Raw genomic sequence first — 14,451 nt, forward strand, 5'->3', positions numbered from 1 at the left:
CCACGTCGCCCTAGCCAATCGTAGAGCGCCACATCACCCTGTCGCCGCTCTCCTCCAACCGCGAGCCGCCATGTGGCTTCTCCACGTCCTCCCCGCGCCCTCTCCGCAGCCGAGGCCTGTGGAAGCCCGCAACCGGCCCACCCCAGACCGCATCTGGGCCCGACGCGCTCGCTCCCCCGCAGCCGCGCCCCGGAACCAGCGCCTCGCCCCGTGCCTCCCTCCGCGCCTTCAGCTCCTCGCCGCCCATCTCCGGTGACCGGGCCCCGCCGCCGGCTGGCTCCGCCGCCACCGACCCTTAGGCAAGTCGCCGCCGCCCCTTGTCCTTTCTCATTCTTCTCTCCCTCTTGCTGCCTCACTCTCTCTCTCTCTCCCGCAGGAGCTCCTCGCCGCCGGCCTTCCCCACCGCCGCTGGGAATGGACCTCCCTGCCCGGATCCGGCGCCCAAGGGTCGAGATCAGCCTGTTCCCCTGCCTTCCGCCGCCCATCTCTGCCCTCCGCTCACCGGAGCCCCTCGTTCTGCCGCCGCCGCCATGGTTCTGCTCGGGATCGAGCAGAATAGTTCGCCGAACGCACCCCGTGTGCCGGCCTCGGGAGGCCCAGCCCAGTCACCCCGCCGATGCGCCTCCTCTCCACCCTGGGCCTTGGCCCGCTAGGTGAGCGCCCCAGCACGGCTATTCCCCACACGTGTGTAGTATAGTTATCTCGCGCTCGTCTATCTTTTCTTCTCCAAAAAAACTGCCAAGTCCCTGTTATTTTGACATTATCATGCCATGTTCATCGCATCATACATCTGCATCCGTAGCTTGGTTTCGTGCGTGTAATATGTCAAATTGTTCGCCTCGAAGAGTACTTCATTTCATTCCATTGCATCATGTTCATTTGAGTCCATCTTGATGCCTGAATCTTCGTTGCAAGAGTGCTTCATGATGTTGTCTGGTGTCTGTTAACAGAACATGCTCATTTGTCATTTTTGCCATGATTGATGTGTGCATCCTATGAGGTTGATGTCTACATGTGTTTTGATCTATGCTATGTCTTCTTTACAGAGGTGCTTGCCATGTATTTTTTTGATCAATGTGGTGACTAGCACAAGCATGCAAACTAGGCTTCGTGATATTGCTGATTTTAGTCCCTGTTCTGCTGTTATTTTGATGCCATATAAACATGATGCTACAGAGAGATCCATGCATAATTTGAGATACTTCAGTAAGGGTGTTTTGAACATATGGTTCTGCTCTATCCATTAATGCCCATGTTTGCAATTACGGAGTAGTCTAGCATGTCATTTTTGTGCTCTACTTTTGCTTCAAAATGTTTCCTGGTAGATTGTTTACATGTTATTCAATTTTGCCAAGGTTGTTGTAGTTGATCCTTGCATGCTATGAACTTGTTCTTGCCTTGGTTTGTTCCACAAACGTGTCTTATTGATGATGCTATGCTTATCTTGTGATGCAATGACTTGTGGTGAGTGAATCGAGCTTGTTAAGTAGTGTACTTGTTGTTACTGTTTTGCTAGGCTGAATCTGTTATTTCGCAATGCTATGTAAACCTGCTGCTACTAATCATTCTATGCATAATATGGAGATGCCACTAAATATGTTTTGTTCAACATTTCATCCTCTAGCCATCCATGCCCCTGGTTGCATTCATAGCTTGCTGTAGCTTGTTCATATCTTGCTCCAAAGTTGCTTGATAATGTGCTGTTAGGCTGTTAACATTAAGTTCAGTTGTTGCCATGATTGTTGCTAGTGTTCCATGCCCCCTATGAACTTGCTATTGCCATGCCTAGCTTCATAAACATGTATTCTTACTGTTGGTTGCCTTTCCATGCCATGTATTGCTCTGTAGTGAGTGGTACAAGCTCACCAACATGCCTTCATAATTCTGTTCCTGCCATGTATGAATCTGTAATATAACTTGCCATGTTTACGTGGGTGCAATCATATTTTCTGATCCTTTTTGTCTCATGGTCACTAAAGGACATTTGATATATGCAATTAGTAGTTTCATGCCATGCATTTGTTTGCCATGATAAGTTCCTGTAACATGTTGTTTGATAGCTCTAAACATTGCAACCTGATGTTATTTTCTGCAAAGTCTGAACTGTTATTATTTGCAATCTTGCCATGTGTGTTTGAGCATGTTCTAGTGATTTCTGGAGATAGCTCAGTGTTCATGTTTTGTAATGCTTTACCTGTACTTCATGTTCATGACATTTGTTTTCATATTGTGGTACTGTAGCATGTTGTTTTGATGCTTGCAATATGCCTAGTTGTTGTTTTGGACAGCTTGTCCTTTAAACTTGTTTCATGTGTGTGTATTGAACCGTTGCTCCGTTTTGAGTGTGCTCTATATGAAACTTGCTTAGATTTGCATGTAGCTTCATATTATCCTATTGCATCCTTGTTTTGGTGTGTTTGCTTGATGTTTGAATGTATTTTGCATCATTGCCATGTTAACTTGTTTTGCTCATATCTTCTAGGCCGTAGCTCCGAATTAAATGGACTTTATATGAAACTTGAATAGAATCTCGTGTAGATCATCCTTGTGCATCTTAACTTGCTGTTTAACAACTAGAACATAGGGTTATTCAGATCTGTACCAACTTCGAAATATGCATATGAGGACTTACCGGAATTGTTATATGTTGTTCCCGGCCTCATTTAAACTTGCCTTGATGTGTTGCTCTTGTTTGCATCATCTCTTGCCATGAGTAGCTTCATGTAGCCTTGTCATGCATCATGCTTGTTGTGCATCATGTCTTGTCTATGTGTGGTGTGTTTACCATGTTGTGTGCTTCTTCTCAATAGTTCTCGTTTCATTGCGATCGTGAGGATTCGTTCGTCTACGCTTGGTTTGTCTTTGTGGCTTCATCTTCTTCATGGACTCGTTCTTCTTCCTAGCGGGATTTCAGGCAAGATCACCGCTACCTTGGGTCTCACTACTATCACTGCTATGCTAGTTGCTTCGTTCTATCGCTATGCTGTGCTACCTATTACCTGTTTATCGAGCCTCCCATATTGCCATGAACCTCTAACCTTTGACACCCTTCCTAGCAAACCATTGCTTGGCTATGTTACCGCTTTTGCTCAGCCCCTCTTATAGCATTGGTAGTTGCAGGTGAAGTTGAAGATTGCTCCATGGTGGACAGGATTTTTTTGGGATATCACCATATCTCTTATATATTTAATGCATCTATATACTTGGTAAAGGGTGGAAGACTCGGCCTTTTGCCTGGTGTTTTGTTCCACTCTTGCCGCCCTAGTTTCCATCATACCGGTGTTATGTTCCCGGATTTTGCGTTCCTTATGCGGTCGGGTGATTTATGGGACCCCCTTGACAGTTCGCTTTGAATAAAACTCCTCCAGCAAGGCCCAACCTTGGTTTTACCATTTGCCTCACCACCACCTATCCCTTTCCCTTGGGTCGGCCAACCCGAGGGTCATCTTTTTTTTAGCCCCCTCGGGCCAGTGCTTGTCTAAGTGTTGGTCCGAAGCGGGCAGACTGTGGGGCCACCTCAGGGCAACTCGAGGTCTGGTTTTACTTGTAGGCTGACCCATCAGGTGTGCCCTGAGAACGAGATATGTGCAGCTCCTATCGGGATTGTCGGCGCATCGGGCGGCTTTGCTGGTCTTGTTTTACCATTGTTGAAAGGTCTTGTAAACCGGGATTCCGAGACTGATCAGGTCATCCTGGGAGAAGGAATATCCTTTGTTGATCGCGAGAGCTTATCATGGGCTAAGTTGGGACACCCCTGCAGGGTATAATCTTTCGAAAGCCGTGCCTGCGGTTATAGGCAGATGGGAATTTGTTAATGTCTGATTGTAGATAACTTGACACCAGATCCGAATTAAAATGCATCAACCGCGTGTGTAGTCGTGATGGTCTCTTTTCGGCGGAGTCCGGGAAGTGAACACGGATTCTGGGTTATGTTTGACGTAAGTAGGAGTTCAGGATCACTTCTTGATCATTGCTAGTTTCATGACCATCCTGCTTGCTCTCTTCTTGCTCTGATTTGCGTATGTTAGCCACCATATATGCTTAGTCGCTGCTGCAGCCTCACCAATTTACCGCTTCCTTACCCATTGAGTTTTGCTAGTCTTGATACCCATGATAATGGGATTGCTGAGTCCGCGTGGCTCACAGATTACTACAACAACAGTTGCAGGTACAGGTTATGCGATGATCTTGACGCGAGAGCGATGCTACTTGTATTGGAGTTCTTCTTCTGCTTCTTCGATCAGGGGATAGGTTCCAGGTTGGCAGCCTGGGCTAGCAGGGTGGATGTCGTTTGAGTTTCTGTTTGTGTTTCATCCGTAGTCGGATGGTTCTCTTATGTATTATGATGTTGTAATCATGTGGCATTCTATGCCTCTTGTATGTATCCCCATCTATTATGTAATGTTGATGTAATGATATCCACCTTGCAAAAGCGTTTCAATATGCGGGTCTATCCTTGGTGGGACATTCGAGTTCCTTTTGGATAGGGTCGCATATTGGGCGTGACAAGTTGGTATCAGAGCCTCGACCGACACTAGGAGCCCCCCTTGATTGATCGTGTAGTTTGGCCGTTGTTGAGTCTAGAAGAAAACTATTTTCAGAGTCTAGTTATATCGGAGAGTAGGAATTCTTTTTACTCCTCAGCCCCTTCGTCGCTCTGGTAAGGAATCTTGACGTAGGTGTTTTGAATTACTCCTCTTCCCCTTCAAATTTTTCCTTAGGATCACGCAGTTGGTTCTCCGGTAGTTGTTCCTGAGCTCTTTTCATCCGGTGCATTTCTCGTCAAGTTGACTCGAGCCTCTTCATCTTTGCAAAGTTCAATCCTCGGTTGTTTTCTTTTCCCACCCACCCACCCTTTTTCATCTCGGATCTGGAGTCCGTTATCGAGTATCCATCCTACTCATGTGAAGTCTTTGCTTTCTTTCCTCAATGATTTCAACCGGGGTTGTCTCTTCAAGATATTCATCGATTTCCACTTCCAAGTTGCCTTTGTTTTTCCTGCCCTCCAACCCCTTTTCTTCCCGGAGTCTGACTCTCTTTCGAGCATCAATTTCATTCGTGTGGAGCCTCTTCAGTCTTTCGTCAATTGTTTCAACCGTTGAATTCTCTTTTGTTTGACATTCTTCATCTCTTTTCCGGTGGATTCAATTCTAATTTTTGGTAGTGATTATATTCTTTTCCTCGGCTCAAGTGTTTTCCCTGCTCGTTCTCCTCTCGCCAGTTTATCCTTCCGGAGTGCTCAAGACATCCCAGGAGATTCGTCTGTGTTCCAATTAATTCGAGGTTATCACCTCATTCAAATATTTCAATTGTTCCGGTGCATCATCTATCTGTTCAACAATCTTTTTTCAATGGTGTTTTTCTCTTCAGTGGGCCCTAACCCACAGGTATGTTCCCAGGATCTTACCTGACTCTTCTAATTTCCCCGGAGTTATTTCCAAATTCTTTTCGGAGTTTGACATAAGAATGAATCGCTTCAGTCAGATGCCTTTCCAAGATCGTTTCCAAACTCTTTTCATTGTTGGCTCAACCTCTCTGCTTTTCATTCTCCCGGAGTATCTTAGCAATTTTGGTGCTGTTTCCCGTCGTCGTTTCAAGATTGAAGAAGAGTTTTTCCCCTAAATCTTGCCTGTTCTCTCGAAGTTTCGTGGTTCTAGCTTCATATTATCCTCTCAAATTATTCCATTCATCAGAGGTTCCTTTTTCTTAACCATCCGGAGTATGTCAGGAGTTGTTGTTCCATTTCTTTTCACCGGAGGCCATCATTTCAGTTATCGTTCTCTATTTATCCCGACGCTTCGTTCAACCGAGTTCTTCACGTTCCCTTGTATCTAAATTCCCTCTTGCTTATTGGTTCTTCTAATTCTTCCCAGTGATTCAGTCTCTTTTATCAGTCATTTTCGAATTCTAACGGTGGTTCGTCCAAGATTCTTTTTCCTTGATTATCATTTTAATTCATTCGTTCTTTCCAATCCTACCGGTGGTTAATGAAGACCTTCTCAAGTTGTGATATGTCTTTTCTCAATCCTTTTCAAGAGGAATAAGTTGCATGCCAATCTGTTGTCATCAATTTAATTTGATGAAGGATAAGCATACAATAAATCGTATTCTTATTTCATCAGAGTGATTAATCCCTTCCTCCGGAGTTTGTTCTTAATGAATAAATTCTAGTTTCAAGTGTTTTCATATTTTCTTTTCCGGAGTTCAATTTCCTCGGCCTTATCGTCGGAACCTCCATCTAAGTCATCGCAAGGCTTTAATCTTATTCTTTCTTCCTTCATTCTATCTCACCATCCTTTTGTCACCCGAGTTCTTCATGGTGGTTCTTCATGATTTAATTCATTCTTCAAGTGTTCATCAAGATTCTTATCGAAGCAGCTCAAGTATCTTTCCTTCTTGCCTTTCGAAGTGCAATTAATTCTTCATTTTCTTCTGAAATGGAGTTTTGCATTTCTTCTTTCTTCTCAGTTATTTAATCTTTTCCATTCGTGGTCGGTTATCACCTCATAATTTCTGAGATGTTATCCATAAGTCCACGACAAGCTTATTCTTTCGTTGTTGATTTTCTTAACAACTTCGTTCAATCATTCCTTCTAAATTCTTTTCATTCCATTATTTCAATTCTTTCCGAAGGTTTTGTGTCATGTCTTCATCAAGTATCATTCCATCTTCTCTACTTCATGTTCTATTCGTTCCTTGTTCAACCGGAGTGCTGCCTAAATCCTTTCAGTCTTATTCGTTTCTTAGCTTGTTCTAACCAGAGTGGTTTCATAGTCTATCTGATTCCGTGAGCTTTCGATTCTCGTCATTCTCGTCGTTCCTCTCTTCTTCTCGAATGCTCTCGATTCTTTGCTTCTTCTCGAGTTATTGTTTCACCTCATCCCTTTTCTCTCCCGTCTCGATCCTAAGATCTCAGGACGAGATCTCTTGTTAGTGGAGGAGTGTTGTAACGCCCCGGTTTCGATGCGCCAGGTGTCCGCCAGTTATTCGCTGTCATTGCCATGTCATTTGCTTGCGTGTTGCTTTTTCCATGTCATCATCTGCATTTCATCTGCATGTTTTTCAAAACTTGCATCCGTTCGGGTTCTCCCGGTTCTCTCCGTTGTTCGTTCGGAGTCCGGACCATTCGCGCGTGCCCGTCGCCCCCTCTCAGACCTTGTTTCATGTGCGAGTGTTAAACTTTCTCGGAATGGCCCGAGGTTTGACAAGCGGCCTTGGTATAGCACCGGTAGACCGCCTGTCAAGTTTCGTGCCATTTGGAGTCCGTTTGATACTCCAACGGTTAACCGCGTAGCCCGAAACCCCCCTTTCTCTTTGCAGCCCAACACTCTTTCAAACTGGCCCAAAACCCATCCAACTCCCCTCCATGCTCTCGGTCGTTCGATCACGATCGTGTGGGCGAAAACCGCACCCCATTTGGACTCTCCTAGCTCCCTCTACCTATATATATGTGCATCCCCCCAAATTTTCGTTCAGTCCAAACCCTAGCCCTCTCCCTTCTCGCGCCGCCGGACATGTCCGTCGGCGGCCGGACACGTCCACCGCCCCGCAGTCACGTCGCCCCGGCCAATCGTAGAGCGCCACATCACCCCGCCGCCGCTCTCCTCCAACCGCGAGCCGCCATGTGGCTTCTCCACGTCCTCCCCGCGCCCTCTCCGCCGCCGAAGCCCGTGGAAGCCCGCAACCGGCCCGCCCCAGGCCGCATCTGGGCCCGACGCACTCGCTCCCCCGAACCAGCGCCTCGCCCCGCGCCTCCCTCCGCGCCTTCAGCTCCTCGCCGCCTGTCTCCGGCGACCGGGCCCCGCCGCCGGCTTGCTCCGCCGCCACCGACCCTCAGGCAAGTCGCCGCCGCCCCTAGTCCTTTCTCATCCTTCTCTCCCTCTCGCTGCCTCACTCTCTCTCTCTCTCCCGTAGGAGCTCCTCGCCGCCGGCCTTCCCCACCGCCGCTGGGAATGGACCTCCCTGCCCGGATCCGGCGCCCAGGGGTCGAGATCAGCCCGTTCCCCTGCCTTCCACCGCCCATCTCCGCCCTCCGCTTGCCAGAGCCCCTCGTTCCGCCGCCGCTGCCATGGTTCTGCTCAGGATCGAGCAGAATAGTTCGCCAAACGCACCCCGTGGGCCGGCCTCGGGAGGCCCAGCCCAGTCACCCCGCCGACGCGCCTCCTCTCCACCCTGGGCCTTGGCCCGCTAGGTGAGCGCCCCAGCACGGCTATTCCCCGCACGTGTGTAGTATAGTTATCTCGCGCTCGTCTGTCTTTTCTTCTTCAAAAAAACTGCTAAGTCCCTGTTATTTTGACATTATCATGACATGTTCATCGCATCATATCTCTGCATCCATAGCTCCGATTCGTGCGTGTAATATGTCAAATTGTTCGCCTCGACGAGTACTTCATTTCATTCCATTGCATCATGTTCATTTGAGTCCATCTTGATGCCTGAATCTTCGTTGCAAGAGTGCTTCATGATGTTGTCTGCTGTTTGTTAACAGAACATGCTCATTTGTCATTTTTGCCATGATTGATGTGTGCATCCTATGAGGTTGATGTCTCCATGTGTTTTGATCTATGCCATGTATTCTTTATAGAGGTGCTTGCCATGTATTTTTGTGATCAATGTGGTGACTAGCACAAGCATGCAAACTAGGCTTCGTGATATTGCTGATTTTAGTCCCTGTTCTGCTGTTATTTTGATGCCATGTAAACATGATGCTACAGAGAGATCCATGCATAATTTGAGATACTTCAGTAAGGGTGTTTTGAACATATGGTTCTGCTCTATCCATTAATGCCCCTGTTTGCAATTATGGAGTAGTCTAGCATGTCATTTTCGTGCTCTACTTTTGCTTCAAATTGTTTCCTGGCAGATTCTTTACATGTTATTCAATTTTGCCAGGGTTGTTGTAGTTGATCCTTGCATGCTATGAACTTGTTCTTGCCTTGGTTTGTTCCACAAACGTGTCTTATTGATGATGCTATGCTTATCTTGTCATGCAATGACTTGTGGTGGGTGAATCGAGCTTGTTAAGTAGTGTACTTGATGTTACTGTTTTGCTAGGCAGAATCTGTTATTTCGCGATGCTATGTAAACCTGCTGCTACTAATCATTCTATGCATAATATGGAGATGTCCACTAAATATGTTTTGTTCTACATGTCATCCTCTAACCATCCATGCCCCTGGTTGCCTTTATATCTTGCTGTAGCTTGTTCATATCTTGCTCCAAATTTGCTTGATAATGTTGTTGTTAGCCTGTTAACATTAAGTTCAGTTGTTGCCATGATTGTTGCTAGTGTTCCATGCCCCCTATGAACTTGCTATTGAAATGCCTAGCTTCATAAACATGTACTATTACTATTGGTTGCCTTGCCATGCCATGTATTTCTCTGTAATGAGTGGTACAAGCTTACCAACATGCCTTCATAATTCTGTTCCTGCCATGTATGAATCTGTAATATAACTTGCCATGTTTACGTGGGTGCCATCATACTTTCTGATCCTTTTTGGCTCATGGTCACTAAAGGACATTTGATCTATGCAATTAGTAGTTTCATGCCGTGCCTTTGTTTGCCATGATAAGTTCCTGTAACATGTTGTTTGATAGCTCTAAACATTGCAACCTGATGTTATTTTCTGCAAAGTCTGAACTGTTATTATTTGCAATCTTGCCATGTGTGTTTGAGCATGTTCTAGTGATTTCTGGAGATACCTCAGTGTTCATGTTTTGTTATGCTTTACCTGTACTTCATGTTCATGCCTTTTGTTTTCATATTGTGGTACTGTAGCATGTTGTTTTGATGCTTGCAATATGCCTAGTTGCTGTTTTGGACAGCTTGTCCTTTAAACTTGTTTCATGTGTGTGTGTTGAACCGTTGCTCCGTTTTGAGTGTGCTCTATAAGAAAATTGCTTAGATTTGCATCTAGCTTCATATTATCCTGTTGCATCCTTGTTTTGGTGTGTTTTCTTGATGTTTGAATGCATTTTGCATCATTGCCATGTTAACTTGTTTTGCTCATATCTTCTAGGCCGTAGCTCCGAATTAAATGAACTTTATATGTAACTTGACTAGAATCTCGTGTAGATCATCCTTGTGCATCTTAACTTGCTGTTTAACAACTTGAACATAGGGTTATTCAGATCTGGACCAACTTCGAAATATGCATATGAGGACTTACCGGAATTGTTATATGTTGTTCCCGGCCTCATTTAAACTTGCTTTGATGTGTTGCTCTTGTTTGCATCATCTCTTGCCATGAGTAGTTTCATGTAGCCTTGTCATGCATCATGCTTGTTGTGCATCATGTCTTGTCTATGTGTGGTGTGTTTACCATGTTGTGTGCTTCTTCTTGATAGTTCCCGTTTCGTTGCGATCATGAGGATTCGTTCGTCTACGCTTGGTTCGTCTTCGTGGCTTCATCTTCTTCATGGACTCGTTCTTCTTCCTAGCGGGATTTCAGGCAAGATGACTGCTACCCTGGATCTCACTACTAGCATTGCTATGCTAGTTGCTTCATTCTATCGCTATGCTGCGCTACCTATTACCTGTTTATCGAGCCTCCCATATTGCCATGAACCTCTAACCTTTGACACCCTTCCTAGCAAACCATTGCTTGGCTATGTTACCGCTTTTGCTCAGCCCCTCTTATAGCGTTGTTAGTTGCAGGTGAAGTTGAAGATTGCCCCATGATGGACAGGATTTTGTTGGGATATCACCATATCTCTTATATATTTAATGCATCTATATACTTGGTAAAGGGTGGAAGACTCGGCCCTTTGCCTGGTGTTTTGTTCCACTCTTGCCGCCCTAGTTTCCGTCATACCGGTGTTATGTTCCCGGATTTTGCGTTCCTTACGCGGCCGGGTGATTTATGGGACCCCCTTGACAGTTCGCTTTGAATAAAACTCCTCCAGCAAGGCCCAACCTTGGTTTTACCATTTGCCTCACCACCACCTATCCCTTTCCCTTGGGTCGGCCAACCCGAGGGTCATCTTTATTTTAGCCCCCCCGGGCCAGTGCTTGTCTAAGTGTTGGTTCGAACCGGGCAGACTGCGGGGCCACCTCGGGGCAACTCGAGGTCTGGTTTTACTCGTAGGCTGACCCATCCGGTGTGCCCTGAGAACGAGATATGTGTAGCTCCTATCGGGATTGTCGGCGCATCGGGCGGCTTTGCTGGTCTTGTTTTACCATTGTCGAAATGTCTTGTAAACCGGGATTCCGAGACTGATCAGGTCTTCCTGGGAGAAGGAATATCCTTCGTTGATCGTGAGAGCTTATCATAGGCTAAGTTGGGACACCCCTGCAAGGTATAATCTTTCGAAAGCCATGCCTGCGGTTATAGGCAGATGGGAATCTGTTAACGTCCTCTTGTAGATAACTTGACACCAGATCCGAATTAAAACGCATCAACCGCGTGTGTAGCCGTGATGGTCTCTTTTCGGTGGAGTCCGGGAAGTGAACACGGATTATGGGTTATGTTTGACGTAAGTAGGAGTTCAGGATCACTTCTTGATCATTGCTAGTTTCACGACCGTCCTGCTTGCTCTCTTCTCGCTCTTATTTGCGTATGTTAGCCACCATATATGCTTAGTCGCTGCTGCAGCCTCACCAATTTACCCCTTCCTTACCCATTGAGTTTTGCTAGTCTTGATACTCATGGTAATCTGATTGCTGAGTCCTCGTGGCTCACAGATTACTACAACAACAGTTCCAGGTACAGGTTAAGCGATGATCTTGACGCGAGAGCGATGCTACTTGTATTGGAGTTCTTCTTCTGCTTCTTCGATCAGGGGATAGGTTACAGGTCGGCAGCCTGGGCTAGCAGGGTGGATGTAGTTTGAGTTTTTGTTTGTGTTTCATCCATAGTCGGATGGTGCTCTTATGTATTATGATGTTGTAATCGTGTGGCATTCTATGCCTCTTGTATGTATCCCCATCTATTATGTAATGTTGATGTAATGATATCCACCTTGCAAAAGCGTTTCAATATGCGGGTCTATCCTTGGTGGGACCTTAGAGTTCCTTTTGGATAGGGTCGCATATTGGGCGTGACAAGTTGGTATCAGAGCCTCGACCGACCCTAGGAGCCCCCCTTGATTGATCGTGTAGTTTGGCCATTGTTGAGTCTAGAAGAAAACTATTTTCGGAGTCTAGTTATATCGTAGAGTAGGAATTCTTTTTACTCCTCAGCCCCTTCGTCTCTCTGGTAAGGAATCTTGACGTAGGTGTTTTGAATTACTCCTCTTCCCCTTCAAATTTTTCCTTAGGATCACGCAGTTGGTTCTCCGGTAGTTGTTCCTGAGCTCTGTTCATCCGGTGCATTTCTCGTCAAGTTGACTCGAGTCTCTTCATCTTTGCAAATTTCAATCCTCGGTTGTTTTCTTTTCCCACCCACCCACCCTTTTTCATCTCGGATCCGGAGTCCGTTATTGAGTATCCATCCTACTCGTGTGAAGTCTTTGCTTTCTTTCCTTAGTGATTTCAACCGGTGTTGTCTCTTCAAGATATTCATCGATTTCCACTTCCAAGTTGCCTTTGTTTTTCCCGCCCTCCAATCCCTTTTCTTCCCGGAGTCTGACTCTCTTTCGAGCATCAATTTCATTCGTGTGGAGCCTCTTCAGTCTTTCGTCAATTGTTTCAACCGGTGAATTCTCTTTTGTTTGACATTCTTCATCTCTTTTCCGGTGGATTCAATTCTAATTTTTGGTAGTGATTATATTATTTTCCTCGGCTCAAGTGTTTTCCCTGCTCGTTCTCCTCTCGCCAGTTTATCCTTCCGGAGTGCTCAAGACATCCCAGGAGATTCGTCTGTGTTCCAATTAATTCGATGTTATCACCTCATTCAAATATTTCAATTGTTCCGGTGCATCATCTATCTGTTCAACAATCCTTTTTCAACGGTGTTTTTCTCTTCAGTGGGCCCTAACCCACAGGTCTTTTCCCAGGATCTTACCTGACTCTTCTAATTTCCCTGGAGTTATTTCGAAATTCTTTTCGGAGTTTGACATAAGAATGAATCCCTTCAGTCAGATGCCTTTCCAAGATCGTTTCCAAACTCTTTTCATTGTTGGCTCAACCTCTCTGCTTTTCATTCTCCCGGAGTATCTCAGCAATTTTGGTGGTGTTTCTCGTCGTCGTTTCAAGATTGGTGGAGTACGACACACGCCACTACCACGACATCCATCTGACACCATATTATTTCTTGGAGTCCGTGCTAGAGCAATCTCTTCAACCTCGTCGTTTCTCTAACTTCAGCCATCGCGCGGCGGGCGAGATGGGGGTTTGCTGATAGTCGGTTTCCTTAACTATGGTCCCACTTGTAAGGCCAACTCCAACGCACGACCCCAAATGGACCTCTGTTTTGCACGAACTCCAACGATAATTTTTACTAGAAAAGGAAGACCAAAGAAAACAAGAACCACAAGAATACATTTTACTACTCCTGTAGGTTGGATTAGTTCCTTCTTGATGCATTCATTGTTGATATGCGGAGGCTCGATCTTGCGTGCTTCTTTCTTCTTCAAGTGTAAAGAAGTAGACGTTGCTTCCTCGCATCTAGTCTCTATTCTAGTAGGAGTATCAACAAGTGCACTAATCTCATATCTAGCCTCTGTGCTAGCTAAAAGTGATAGAACATCTACTAAATTGTGCTCTATCAATATATGGATGTACTCTTCTTCCCAATACAAAAACTTGCATCCATTCTACTCCCTCCGTTGCACAATACATGCCTTCTATTTGTCAAAATATATATGTATCTAGACATGTTTTAGTATATAGGTGCATCCATTTTTGGACAAATGGAAGTCAAGTATTTTGGAACGGAGGGAGTACAGAATAAATATTTTAAGTTAGCACAACTAGTCTAATCTGAGAGCACAACCGAAGATTTGGTCGGGATCTTCCTCCTTTTGCCGACACGTGGGACATCCAGCATCCAGGTCATGTCATGCAATAAAATAGAGTGATAGTTGAAGCCACGAGATGTGCATCTTGGGTTAAACTGTAAATAGAATCTTACTACACTTGAGTAACTCCAAAAGCGGCCACCGAAGATCTTTATTGGATTTGTTTTTCATCACCAGCACGTCGAGGTGAAAGATGTGCAGGTTCAGTGGGTCCTCTTGCGTTTTCACTGACATGTGGGACCGCATGTGAGCAAACAGACGATGGGCTCCGCGTGTCCCCTAGTTGGCTGAGAAGAGAGATAGAGGAGGGCTGACCACGGACTGCAGGAAATTTGTTCTACGTACCTCGATATAGGCTTGATATAGTGGGGTGGCATGGGCCATAACTAGCATTCACGTCTAGCAGTATGGCACACGCCACCCACACGAGTCCCATCCGACACCAATTTTCTTGGAGTCCATGCTACAACCATGTCTTATCCCTCCTGTTTTCTCAGCCATCACGCGGTGGGCGGGGTGGGGGTTTGCCGATGGTCAGTTTGCTCAACT

The sequence above is a fragment of the Triticum aestivum genome, chromosome 6B, assembly GCF_018294505.1.
Source record: "Triticum aestivum cultivar Chinese Spring chromosome 6B, IWGSC CS RefSeq v2.1, whole genome shotgun sequence".
NCBI lineage: Eukaryota > Viridiplantae > Streptophyta > Magnoliopsida > Poales > Poaceae > Triticum > Triticum aestivum.